The sequence below is a fragment of the Procambarus clarkii genome, unplaced genomic scaffold (genome assembly GCF_040958095.1).
Source record: "Procambarus clarkii isolate CNS0578487 unplaced genomic scaffold, FALCON_Pclarkii_2.0 HiC_scaffold_245, whole genome shotgun sequence".
Taxonomy (NCBI): Eukaryota; Metazoa; Arthropoda; class Malacostraca; order Decapoda; family Cambaridae; genus Procambarus; species Procambarus clarkii.
In genome coordinates this window covers 23,734-35,846 of record NW_027189278.1, presented here as the reverse complement: position 1 = coordinate 35,846, position 12,113 = coordinate 23,734, and the positions used below count along the sequence as shown (strand labels likewise).

At 43.8% G+C, this 12,113-nt stretch overlaps 1 non-coding gene across 1 annotated transcript; it reads right to left on the bottom strand.

Moving 5' to 3' along the window:
- Positions 1 to 8,108: 8,108 nt before the first annotated feature.
- LOC138361188 (5S ribosomal RNA) lies at positions 8,109 to 8,227 on the bottom strand. Its single transcript, XR_011226838.1, has one exon. It is a non-coding gene; the product is annotated as a 5S ribosomal RNA (ribosomal RNA).
- Between the last annotated feature and the right edge of the window lie 3,886 nt (positions 8,228 to 12,113).

The window sequence follows — 12,113 nt, the reverse complement described above, 5'->3', positions numbered from 1 at the left end:
ATGAGACTGCCTACACATTGTGGCTAATAACCAACTCTTTTTAGTCATCACGGCAGGATACGGACCTTCTTGTGGTGTCTTAATGGTAATTGTATCCTAACATATTTTTGTCTCCTTGGCATGGATATTTAACATCGTTTATTCAGTCTTGGGTTTATGTTCTTTCGCCATTTACAGACATTTTACATCTACCTACTTCCTCAGCCTGCCCTGCCAATTTCTAATGAATTTGTGGATTTTCTTTTGTAATACATACATGTGTGTGCTCATCTGCTCTTCAGTTTTTATGATATTTGTCTCATCTGTCCTGCTTTATGATACTTTTACAAAGAACATGAACAAATGCTTCTATTTTAGAGAAGATATGGGATCCAGGTTTCGGAGCCGTAAAACCAACCGTTGTGATTGGTGGACGAGTTGCCAGGTTGCAGCTTCTGTACCGTGCCGGCACATAAATAGGTTCGGCTCAAGCGGCGGCAGCATCATTCCCCCGTGACTGTCTGAGCGTCTCTCATCACCTTGGTTATCTCATCATCATCATGGTAGAAGCAAAGCCTACCAAGAAGGCTGCGGCTGCTGCTGTGGTGGCCACCACCAGGAAACCTCGCGTCCAGGTTGCTCACCCGAAAACTAGTCAAATGGTTCTAGCCGCGGTCGCAGCACTCAAAGACCGTAAGGGCTCGTCTCTACAAGCAATCAAGAAGTACGTTGTTGCCAACAACAAAGTCGAGGCTGCCAAGATCGCCATTTACATCCGAAGATTTCTCAAGAAAGCAGTGGCTGACGGCATTCTTGTTCAGACCAAGGGAAGTGGAGCTAGTGGATCATTCAAGCTGGCCGTAGCAGAGAAGAGGGCCGTTCTAACTCCCAAGAAAGCCACCACAACCAAGAAACCATCTACAGCAGCAAAGAAGGCCGTGGTAACTCCCAAGAAAGCCGCCACAAGCAACAAACCACCTACAGCCTTGAAAAAGAAGCAGCAGCAGCAGCTTGTTGTTGGGAACAAAAAGCCCAAAATAAAGAGAGCTTCAAAATCTCCCAAACCACCCAAGGCAAAGAAAGCTGTCAAGAAAACAACAAAGGCAAAATAAACGATGACATGCAAGCAGCATGAATACACATGACAATAAACATCCAGGCCTCCCCCCTCAGTGGAGGGGCCTCATATGATTCCAAAAAGAGTTTAGTTTTGTAGACAAATAAATCATTACTTTTGGGGTAGATTTACTCTGTATATTATATATATATATATATATATATATATATATATATATATATATATATATTTATATATACACATGGGTGAGGTGATATGGTACCAAAGTTTTGGGTAAGGTGATTGACATTTACACAAGATAAAACACGAACCAATGGGAATAAAAACATAAGAATGGAAGTAACTGCAGAAGGCCTATTGGCCCATAACACAAGCACTTCCTCTTGATGCTTCTATATTGGTTCGGAGTCTTGAAGCTATAATATATATATATATATATATATATATATATATATATATATATATATATATATATATATATATATATATATATATATATATATATATAATATATATATATATATATATATATATATATATATATATATATATATATATATATATATATATATATATATATATATATATGCACACAAAACTAAATAGTCTTGTTAGACAAATTGCCCCTATTAGAGGCAAGTTGACTAACAAGCCGAATGACTGCAATTGTTTTGAATTTGAGTTAAATCTAACATAGAAATGTAATCAAACCTAACCTAACCTATGCTAACCCAAGCTAAGCTAACCTAACCTAAGCTAACCCAAGCTAAGCTAAGCTAAGCTAACCTAACCTAACCTAACCTAAGCTAACCTAACCTAACCTAACCTAACCTAACCTAACCCAGCAATTCATGATCTTAATATAATACTGTTAATTGGATAAACCAATTTGGAAAGAAATGTTCGAAAATAACAAAATTAACTGTGCTTGTTAGGAAAATTGGGCCTTGCATACTTGTCCCAATAGTGTGGTTCTCGCTTTTAGGTACGACATAAACGTATACCTAAGTTGAGAGAGAAAAAGATTCGCACTCAAACATGCATATCGATTGCCAGTCCTGAATTCTGGGTAGATATTCGTGTCCTCCCTTTTCATTTACCATCATTTGGATACTATCAAAACAGCTCTGAGAAGGATAAAATGAATAAAACGGGTAGCTCACTCATGTAAAAAGGAAGAGTTGGGAAAGATCTCTCTCTCTCTCTCTCTCTCTCTCCCCCTCACCCCCCACCAATGATCCTGCTCTGCTAGTATATAACGTAACAAACCTTCCCCCCCCCCCCTCCCTCCCCAATCAGAGTCCCTTTAAGCATGCGAGGATAAAAAATAGATTTCATAAGACCCAATGTGCTAGCTGATATCAAAACAATTTATGTTATCGTCTATTAAGCCCTTCAGTAAAAAAGTATAGGGACCTAATTAGGTCCCGTTTTGAGGTGGTGGTGGGTGGAATCGATGGATTAGCCAAGCTCTTATCCGCCGAATCCGTAGAGGGTACGACCCTGGCGCTTCAGAGCGTACACCACGTCCATAGCAGTGACGGTCTTCCTCTTGGCGTGTTCCGTGTAGGTTACAGCATCACGGATGACGTTCTCGAGGAACACCTTCAGGACGCCACGGGTCTCTTCGTAGATGAGACCCGAAATACGCTTCACGCCGCCACGACGAGCTAAGCGACGAATAGCGGGCTTGGTGATGCCCTGGATGTTGTCACGTAGCACCTTACGATGACGCTTGGCGCCACCCTTTCCGAGTCCCTTGCCTCCCTTGCCGCGTCCAGTCATGGTGTTGAAGTTGTGTGAATCGAATTGACGAATGCCCGCACGATTTCCCGACTATATCCCATCAAGCGGACGTACTAGTAGCATTGCAACTCCTGCCTGCCCTTACTTTACGCTTGTGGTCGAGTAGACACGGCTTTCTCACAACGCTTTCAAAACTGCAGTTGCCTACTCGTCTGTTTCACGTCCCTGTGAAATGACTTTTGCACAAATCCAAAAAATAGAGCAAAATCAGCGATAATAGTGATTGAGGTGAGCCGCCTGTTGGCTGCAGCCAGAGGAAGGAGGGGAGGGGCAACGGGGTGACGTAGGCGAGTCGAGCAGCCAATGGCGCTCGAGCAAGCGCCTCGAGACGGCGTATATAAGCAAAAATTTTTCGGCGCCGGCCATCACAAACCACAGTTGTTCACCATGGCTCGCACCAAGCAGACTGCTCGCAAGTCCACGGGAGGCAAGGCTCCTCGTAAGCAGCTGGCCACCAAGGCAGCACGCAAGTCTGCTCCTGCCACAGGGGGTGTGAAGAAGCCTCACCGTTACAGGCCCGGAACGGTCGCCCTGCGTGAGATCCGTCGTTACCAGAAGAGCACCGAGTTGCTCATCAGGAAACTTCCCTTCCAGCGTCTGGTGCGCGAGATTGCCCAGGACTTCAAGACCGATCTTCGCTTCCAGTCGTCTGCCGTCATGGCTTTACAGGAGGCATCCGAGGCTTACCTGGTCGGTCTCTTCGAGGACACTAACCTCTGTGCCATCCACGCCAAGCGTGTCACCATCATGCCAAAGGACATTCAGCTTGCTCGCCGTATCCGTGGAGAGCGTGCATAAGCTAAATCGACCACCCTAGTATACACCAAACTCGGCCCTTCTCAGGGCCAAAATATCCTTCTAAGGAGATTTCAGACATTCCTAGCATAATTTAGGTGTCATACATACATGTGATATCAATAAATCAAGTCATTTGTAGTACAACCTGTTCTCTTACAAACAAAACGCCGTCGCTTTTCACTCTTATGCACTGTCAAGGATCACCCCCCCCCCCCCCCCCCAAAATAAAAATTGTCATACTGTACTAGAAATAAAAGCAGCTTGTATAAGTGACATATACTGTCCAGTCCTGTTTTATTCTGTTTTCGGTCCTCTGGCTTAATCTGTTAAGTTAGGAGATGACATTTTAAATTAACCGTTTTCTTGACATTTTCAAACCTAAGAGGGTGGCCTGCATAGTAATCCTAATGTGGAACATAACAATGAATCTCTAATCTCTAGAAAAAAGATACCGAGTGCTTATATGTGTTGAGAGAGAGAGAGAGAGAGAGAGAGAGAGAGAGAGAGAGAGAGAGAGAGAGAGAGACACACAGACAAGATAGACAAGACAGACAGACAAACAGACAGACAGACAGACAGACAGACAGACAGACAGACAGACAGACAGACAGACAGACAGACAGACAGACAGGCAGGCAGGCAGGCAGACAGACAGACAGACAGACAGACAGACAGACAGACAGACACTGAGAGAGAGAAACACACACAGACAGTTTCATAAATATTCTCATTTTATAGCTATTTGCTTTCAGTGACAGAGGTTTTTGTTATAATAGTATTGGTGTCTAACACTCACAATCTCTTTAGAAATTAAAGTGTGGCTCCAATGGAGCCGAGTTTGTTGGTTTGAGGCCAAGCCACCACCACAGGGCAGTAAGTAAGCCGTTTACTTGGAGGAGGTGTACTTGGTGACGGCCTTAGTGCCCTCAGAGACGGCGTGCTTGGCCAGTTCTCCGGGCAACAGGAGCCTTACAGCCGTCTGGATCTCCCGACTGGTAATGGTGGAACGCTTGTTGTAGTGGGCCAGGCGAGAAGCCTCGGCGGCGATGCGCTCGAAGATGTCGTTCACGAACGAGTTCATGATCGACATGGCTTTGGAAGAGATACCAGTGTCGGGGTGGACCTGCTTCAGCACTTTGTAGATGTAGATGCTGTAGCTCTCCTTCCTCCTGCGCTTCTTTTTCTTATCGCCCTTGGCAATGGCCTTCTGGGCCTTTCCGGCCTTCTTGGCAGCCTTTCCAGATGCCTTGGGTGGCATGATGATGCTCGTGCTGGCTGGCGTTGCGATACAATAATGAACTTTTGCGCGAGGCGAGCTTTCCTTTTATATCCCGCTCGCGACTCAGCTCAGAGCGGGTCGCGTGGCGGAGCGCGCTGATTGGTCAGTGGCGGGCTCCCTTGATCCTGAGCGGGGTATATAACACGAAGCTCGATCTGCGGGGCGGCATAAAACACCACAAACCCACAACAGCAGCAGCAATGTCAGGACGCGGCAAGGGAGGCAAAGTGAAGGGCAAGTCAAAGTCTCGCTCCAGCAGGGCCGGACTTCAGTTCCCCGTGGGCAGAATTCACCGTCTGCTGCGTAAGGGCAACTACGCCGAACGCGTCGGTGCTGGCGCTCCTGTCTACCTGGCAGCCGTCATGGAATACCTCGCTGCCGAAGTTCTGGAGCTCGCCGGTAACGCCGCACGTGACAACAAGAAGACCCGTATCATCCCACGTCACTTGCAGTTGGCCATCCGCAACGACGAAGAACTCAACAAACTTCTGTCTGGCGTAACCATTGCACAGGGAGGTGTTCTTCCAAACATTCAGGCAGTTCTTTTGCCAAAGAAGACAGAGAAGAAGTAAGCACTTCTGCCACCCACCACGACAAATACCATAACCAGGCTCCATCCGGAGCCACACACACTTTAATAGAGAGATTCAAGTAGACAATCAACTTTCAAACATTAATAATAACATTTATATTGATTTCATTTGGAATGTGTACATAACAAACAAACAAACAAAACAAAATTATAGGGGATATTCAGCATCACTTGGAATATTAACCAATCATATAAATCCAATATATATTTTATATTTTACTTTAAGCGAGGAATTCATATTCTATTAATTTTTAATCATACAAATGAACAAAAGCAATTCTTCACTAGACGTAATGAATGAATAAATGATCAAGGTTTTAATGTGTTTCATGAATATATATATATATATATATATATATATATATATATATATATATATATATATATATATATATATATATATATATATATATATATATATATATATATATATTAATACTTGTGAACCAGAATATGTTTGAGCAGCAGCGATCGTGCCTGCCATTGGCCGAAGTGCAACAATTCAAATAATTTAAAGGGCCTGCTCGGGTATATAAGAGAGGCTGGGAGACTGGGGCCGGTGGTGGGTGATGGGTGATGAGTGATGGTGTGGTGTGGTATGGTGTTGTTAAGAGTTGATTTACGGCCAGCCAGCCAGCTGCAGCCAAGGCAGGGCAGGGCAGGGCAAGGCAAGGCAAGGCAAGGCAAGGCAAGGCAAGGCAATAACAGAACAGGACAGGACAGGACAGGCAAGGCAAGGCAAGGCAAGCAGGCGGGCGGGCAGGCGGGCGGGCGGGCGGGCGGGCGGGCGGGCGGCCGGCCAGCCAGCCAGCCAGGCAGGCAGGCAGGCAGGCAGGCAGGCAGGCAGGCAGGCAGGCAGGCAGGCAGGCAGGCAGGCAGGCAGGCAGGCAGGCAGGCAGGCAGCCAGCCAGCCAGCCAGCCAGCCAGCCAGCCAGCCACTCCCACTTTGTATTTATATGCATTCAATTTATATTCAAACATTATATATGTTAAGGGCCTAGTTTTAGTGTTTATTTTAAAAATGACAAACATCGAGTCGTTTTACCAGTCCTTTAGCGTTAACAGTGATGCATTTTAAAACTGAACAGAAATCACCTTTTCTGGATATATCAAATATCGAATCCGCTTAATGTGCCTACAATTCAATCATTCAAAAAATACATAATTTACATCATGCCTTTTCATAGAACAGACAATAAGATTTGAGACAATAAGAACTTTACTTTTATAACTAAAGTTGCACAATTATACCAACTCTATGGTGGCTGGGTGGTAAGGTGTGTGGCTGGTGTTTTGGAAGTCGCGAGTTCAAACGACCCAATGGGAGTACTTTTTTTTTTTGCCATACAATCTTCCTAATACTATTATGTAGGTGTGTGTGTGTGTGTGTGTTTTTATTCATTCTTTGGTTTTATAGATGACATACATATTGACTCCTTTTACCGGTCCTTAATTAGGCTCTGGGGAAGCAATGGTGGTGGTGCATTTAAAACTAAACCAAAAATCACCAGTTCTGGACGCGTCAAATATCATATCCGCTTAATGTGTCTACAACCTAATTACTTAAAACTACACTATTTAATTCATTCATATCATGTGCATATTGGTCATTATGCTCATACAACCGACATCAAAATTTATTTTCATTATTAGAATCATACATTTCATCAAGTAATACAGATACAAAGAGATTTTCTTTCTGAGAAGACCGTTAGTATTGGCTGGCTGGCAGGCAGGCAGGCATTTGAGGGTTATTATTTCGCCTGTTGATTGGGGGGAGGGTTGATGTGTTAGGGGGTTTTCGGTTAGGTGTGGTGGTGGTGATTGGTGGTGATTGGTGGTGATTGGTGGTGGTGGTGATTGGTGGTGAGTAGTGGTGGTGGTGGTGAGTAGTGGTGGTGGTGGTGGTGGTGGTGGTAGTAGGTGGGAGGGGGGGGGGGGGGGGGGGAAGGGGACTGATGGTCTGTGGATTCCTTCTCCGTACCCCTTACATATAAGCAAAAACATGCCTTCCTGTGGGTATAGAAACATTAACACAAATTATATATGTAACTGATATTGTAGCCTTTTAAACAGAAAAGATTTGTACATACAAATACTTTTAAATTATCATTTATTTGTGGAAATGGCATTTACGTCATTAAATTGATACCTCAGCATCAAGCTTGTGTCCTGCAGCTGTGGTCCAGTGGTAAAGTGTATATAAGTGATGCGTATTCTTGGAGTTGCGAGTTCAAACCCGGATTAAGCTATATATATATATATATATATATATATATATATATATATATATATATATATATATATATATATATATATATATATATATATATATATATATATATATATATATATATATATATATATATATATATAAAACAACATGTTTTGTTTTGGTTGTTTGTTTTTTGTATAAAGCCTCACACACTATATTAAGCGAGTTTGTTTTAAACATGACATACATATTAATTCATTTTACCAGGCCTTATTCCACACAACTCCGTGAATTTCCCGTGGAGCCAGCCATTCAAACAAAAACAAACGAAACAAAACAAAACAAAACAAAAAAACATTATTGCCAACAGCATTTGGTGTTCCCAGGCGGTCACCCATCCAAGTACTAACCAAACCCAACGTTGCTTAACTTCGCTGATCGGACGAGAAGCGGTGTTCTCAACGTGGTATGGCCGTTGGCATGAGACTGCCTACACATTGTGGCTAATAACCAACTCTTTTTAGTCATCACGGCAGGATACGGACCTTCTTGTGGTGTCTTAATGGTAATTGTATCCTAACATATTTTTGTCTCCTTGGCATGGATATTTAACATCGTTTATTCAGTCTTGGGTTTATGTTCTTTCGCCATTTACAGACATTTTACATCTACCTACTTCCTCAGCCTGCCCTGCCAATTTCTAATGAATTTGTGGATTTTCTTTTGTAATACATACATGTGTGTGCTCATCTGCTCTTCAGTTTTTATGATATTTGTCTCATCTGTCCTGCTTTATGATACTTTTACAAAGAACATGAACAAATGCTTCTATTTTAGAGAAGATATGGGATCCAGGTTTCGGAGCCGTAAAACCAACCGTTGTGATTGGTGGACGAGTTGCCAGGTTGCAGCTTCTGTACCGTGCCGGCACATAAATAGGTTCGGCTCAAGCGGCGGCAGCATCATTCCCCCGTGACTGTCTGAGCGTCTCTCATCACCTTGGTTATCTCATCATCATCATGGTAGAAGCAAAGCCTACACAGAAGGCTGCGGCTGCTGCTGTGGTGGCCACCACCAGGAAACCTCGCGTCCAGGTTGCTCACCCGAAAACTAGTCAAATGGTTCTAGCCGCGGTCGCAGCACTCAAAGACCGTAAGGGCTCGTCTCTACAAGCAATCAAGAAGTACGTTGTTGCCAACAACAAAGTCGAGGCTGCCAAGATCGCCATTTACATCCGAAGATTTCTCAAGAAAGCAGTGGCTGACGGCATTCTTGTTCAGACCAAGGGAAGTGGAGCTAGTGGATCATTCAAGCTGGGCCGTAGCAGAGAAGAGGGCCGTTCTAACTCCCAAGAAAGCCACCACAACCAAGAAACCATCTACAGCAGCAAAGAAGGCCGTGGTAACTCCCAAGAAAGCCGCCACAAGCAACAAACCACCTACAGCCTTGAAAAAGAAGCAGCAGCAGCAGCTTGTTGTTGGGAACAAAAAGCCCAAAATAAAGAGAGCTTCAAAATCTCCCAAACCACCCAAGGCAAAGAAAGCTGTCAAGAAAACAACAAAGGCAAAATAAACGATGACATGCAAGCAGCATGAATACACATGACAATAAACATCCAGGCCTCCCCCCTCAGTGGAGGGGCCTCATATGATTCCAAAAAGAGTTTAGTTTTGTAGACAAATAAATCATTACTTTTGGGGTAGATTTACTCTGTATATATATATATATATATATATATATATATATATATATATATATATATATATATTTATATATACACATGGGTGAGGTGATATGGTACCAAAGTTTGGGTAAGGTGATTGACATTTACACAAGATAAAACACGAACCAATGGGAATAAAAACATAAGAATGGAAGTAACTGCAGAAGGCCTATTGGCCCATAACACAAGCACTTCCTCTTGATGCTTCTATATTGGTTCGGAGTCTTGAAGCTATAATATATATATATATATATATATATATATATATATATATATATATATATATATATATATAATATATATATATATATATATATATATATATATATATATATATATATATATATATATATATATATATATATATATATATATATATGCACACAAAACTAAATAGTCTTGTTAGACAAATTGCCCCTATTAGAGGCAAGTTGACTAACAAGCCGAATGACTGCAATTGTTTTGAATTTGAGTTAAATCTAACATAGAAATGTAATCAAACCTAACCTAACCTATGCTAACCCAAGCTAAGCTAACCTAACCTAACCTAAGCTAACCCAAGCTAAGCTAAGCTAAGCTAACCTAACCTAACCTAACCTAAGCTAACCTAACCTAACCTAACCTAACCTAACCTAACCCAGCAATTCATGATCTTAATATAATACTGTTAATTGGATAAACCAATTTGGAAAGAAATGTTCGAAAATAACAAAATTAACTGTGCTTGTTAGGAAAATTGGGCCTTGCATACTTGTCCCAATAGTGTGGTTCTCGCTTTTAGGTACGACATAAACGTATACCTAAGTTGAGAGAGAAAAAGATTCGCACTCAAACATGCATATCGATTGCCAGTCCTGAATTCTGGGTAGATATTCGTGTCCTCCCTTTTCATTTACCATCATTTGGATACTATCAAAACAGCTCTGAGAAGGATAAAATGAATAAAACGGGTAGCTCACTCATGTAAAAAGGAAGAGTTGGGAAAGATCTCTCTCTCTCTCTCTCTCTCTCTCCCCCTCACCCCCCACCAATGATCCTGCTCTGCTAGTATATAACGTAACAAACCTTCCCCCCCCCCCTCCCTCCCCAATCAGAGTCCCTTTAAGCATGCGAGGATAAAAAATAGATTTCATAAGACCCAATGTGCTAGCTGATATCAAAACAATTTATGTTATCGTCTATTAAGCCCTTCAGTAAAAAAGTATAGGGACCTAATTAGGTCCCGTTTTGAGGTGGTGGTGGGTGGAATCGATGGATTAGCCAAGCTCTTATCCGCCGAATCCGTAGAGGGTACGACCCTGGCGCTTCAGAGCGTACACCACGTCCATAGCAGTGACGGTCTTCCTCTTGGCGTGTTCCGTGTAGGTTACAGCATCACGGATGACGTTCTCGAGGAACACCTTCAGGACGCCACGGGTCTCTTCGTAGATGAGACCCGAAATACGCTTCACGCCGCCACGACGAGCTAAGCGACGAATAGCGGGCTTGGTGATGCCCTGGATGTTGTCACGTAGCACCTTACGATGACGCTTGGCGCCACCCTTTCCGAGTCCCTTGCCTCCCTTGCCGCGTCCAGTCATGGTGTTGAAGTTGTGTGAATCGAATTGACGAATGCCCGCACGATTTCCCGACTATATCCCATCAAGCGGACGTACTAGTAGCATTGCAACTCCTGCCTGCCCTTACTTTACGCTTGTGGTCGAGTAGACACGGCTTTCTCACAACGCTTTCAAAACTGCAGTTGCCTACTCGTCTGTTTCACGTCCCTGTGAAATGACTTTTGCACAAATCCAAAAAATAGAGCAAAATCAGCGATAATAGTGATTGAGGTGAGCCGCCTGTTGGCTGCAGCCAGAGGAAGGAGGGGAGGGGCAACGGGGTGACGTAGGCGAGTCGAGCAGCCAATGGCGCTCGAGCAAGCGCCTCGAGACGGCGTATATAAGCAAAAATTTTTCGGCGCCGGCCATCACAAACCACAGTTGTTCACCATGGCTCGCACCAAGCAGACTGCTCGCAAGTCCACGGGAGGCAAGGCTCCTCGTAAGCAGCTGGCCACCAAGGCAGCACGCAAGTCTGCTCCTGCCACAGGGGGTGTGAAGAAGCCTCACCGTTACAGGCCCGGAACGGTCGCCCTGCGTGAGATCCGTCGTTACCAGAAGAGCACCGAGTTGCTCATCAGGAAACTTCCCTTCCAGCGTCTGGTGCGCGAGATTGCCCAGGACTTCAAGACCGATCTTCGCTTCCAGTCGTCTGCCGTCATGGCTTTACAGGAGGCATCCGAGGCTTACCTGGTCGGTCTCTTCGAGGACACTAACCTCTGTGCCATCCACGCCAAGCGTGTCACCATCATGCCAAAGGACATTCAGCTTGCTCGCCGTATCCGTGGAGAGCGTGCATAAGCTAAATCGACCACCCTAGTATACACCAAACTCGGCCCTTCTCAGGGCCAAAATATCCTTCTAAGGAGATTTCAGACATTCCTAGCATAATTTAGGTGTCATACATACATGTGATATCAATAAATCAAGTCATTTGTAGTACAACCTGTTCTCTTACAAACAAAACGCCGTCGCTTTTCACTCTTATGCACTGTCAAGGATCACCCCCCCCCCCCCCCCAAAATAAAAATTGTCATACTGTACT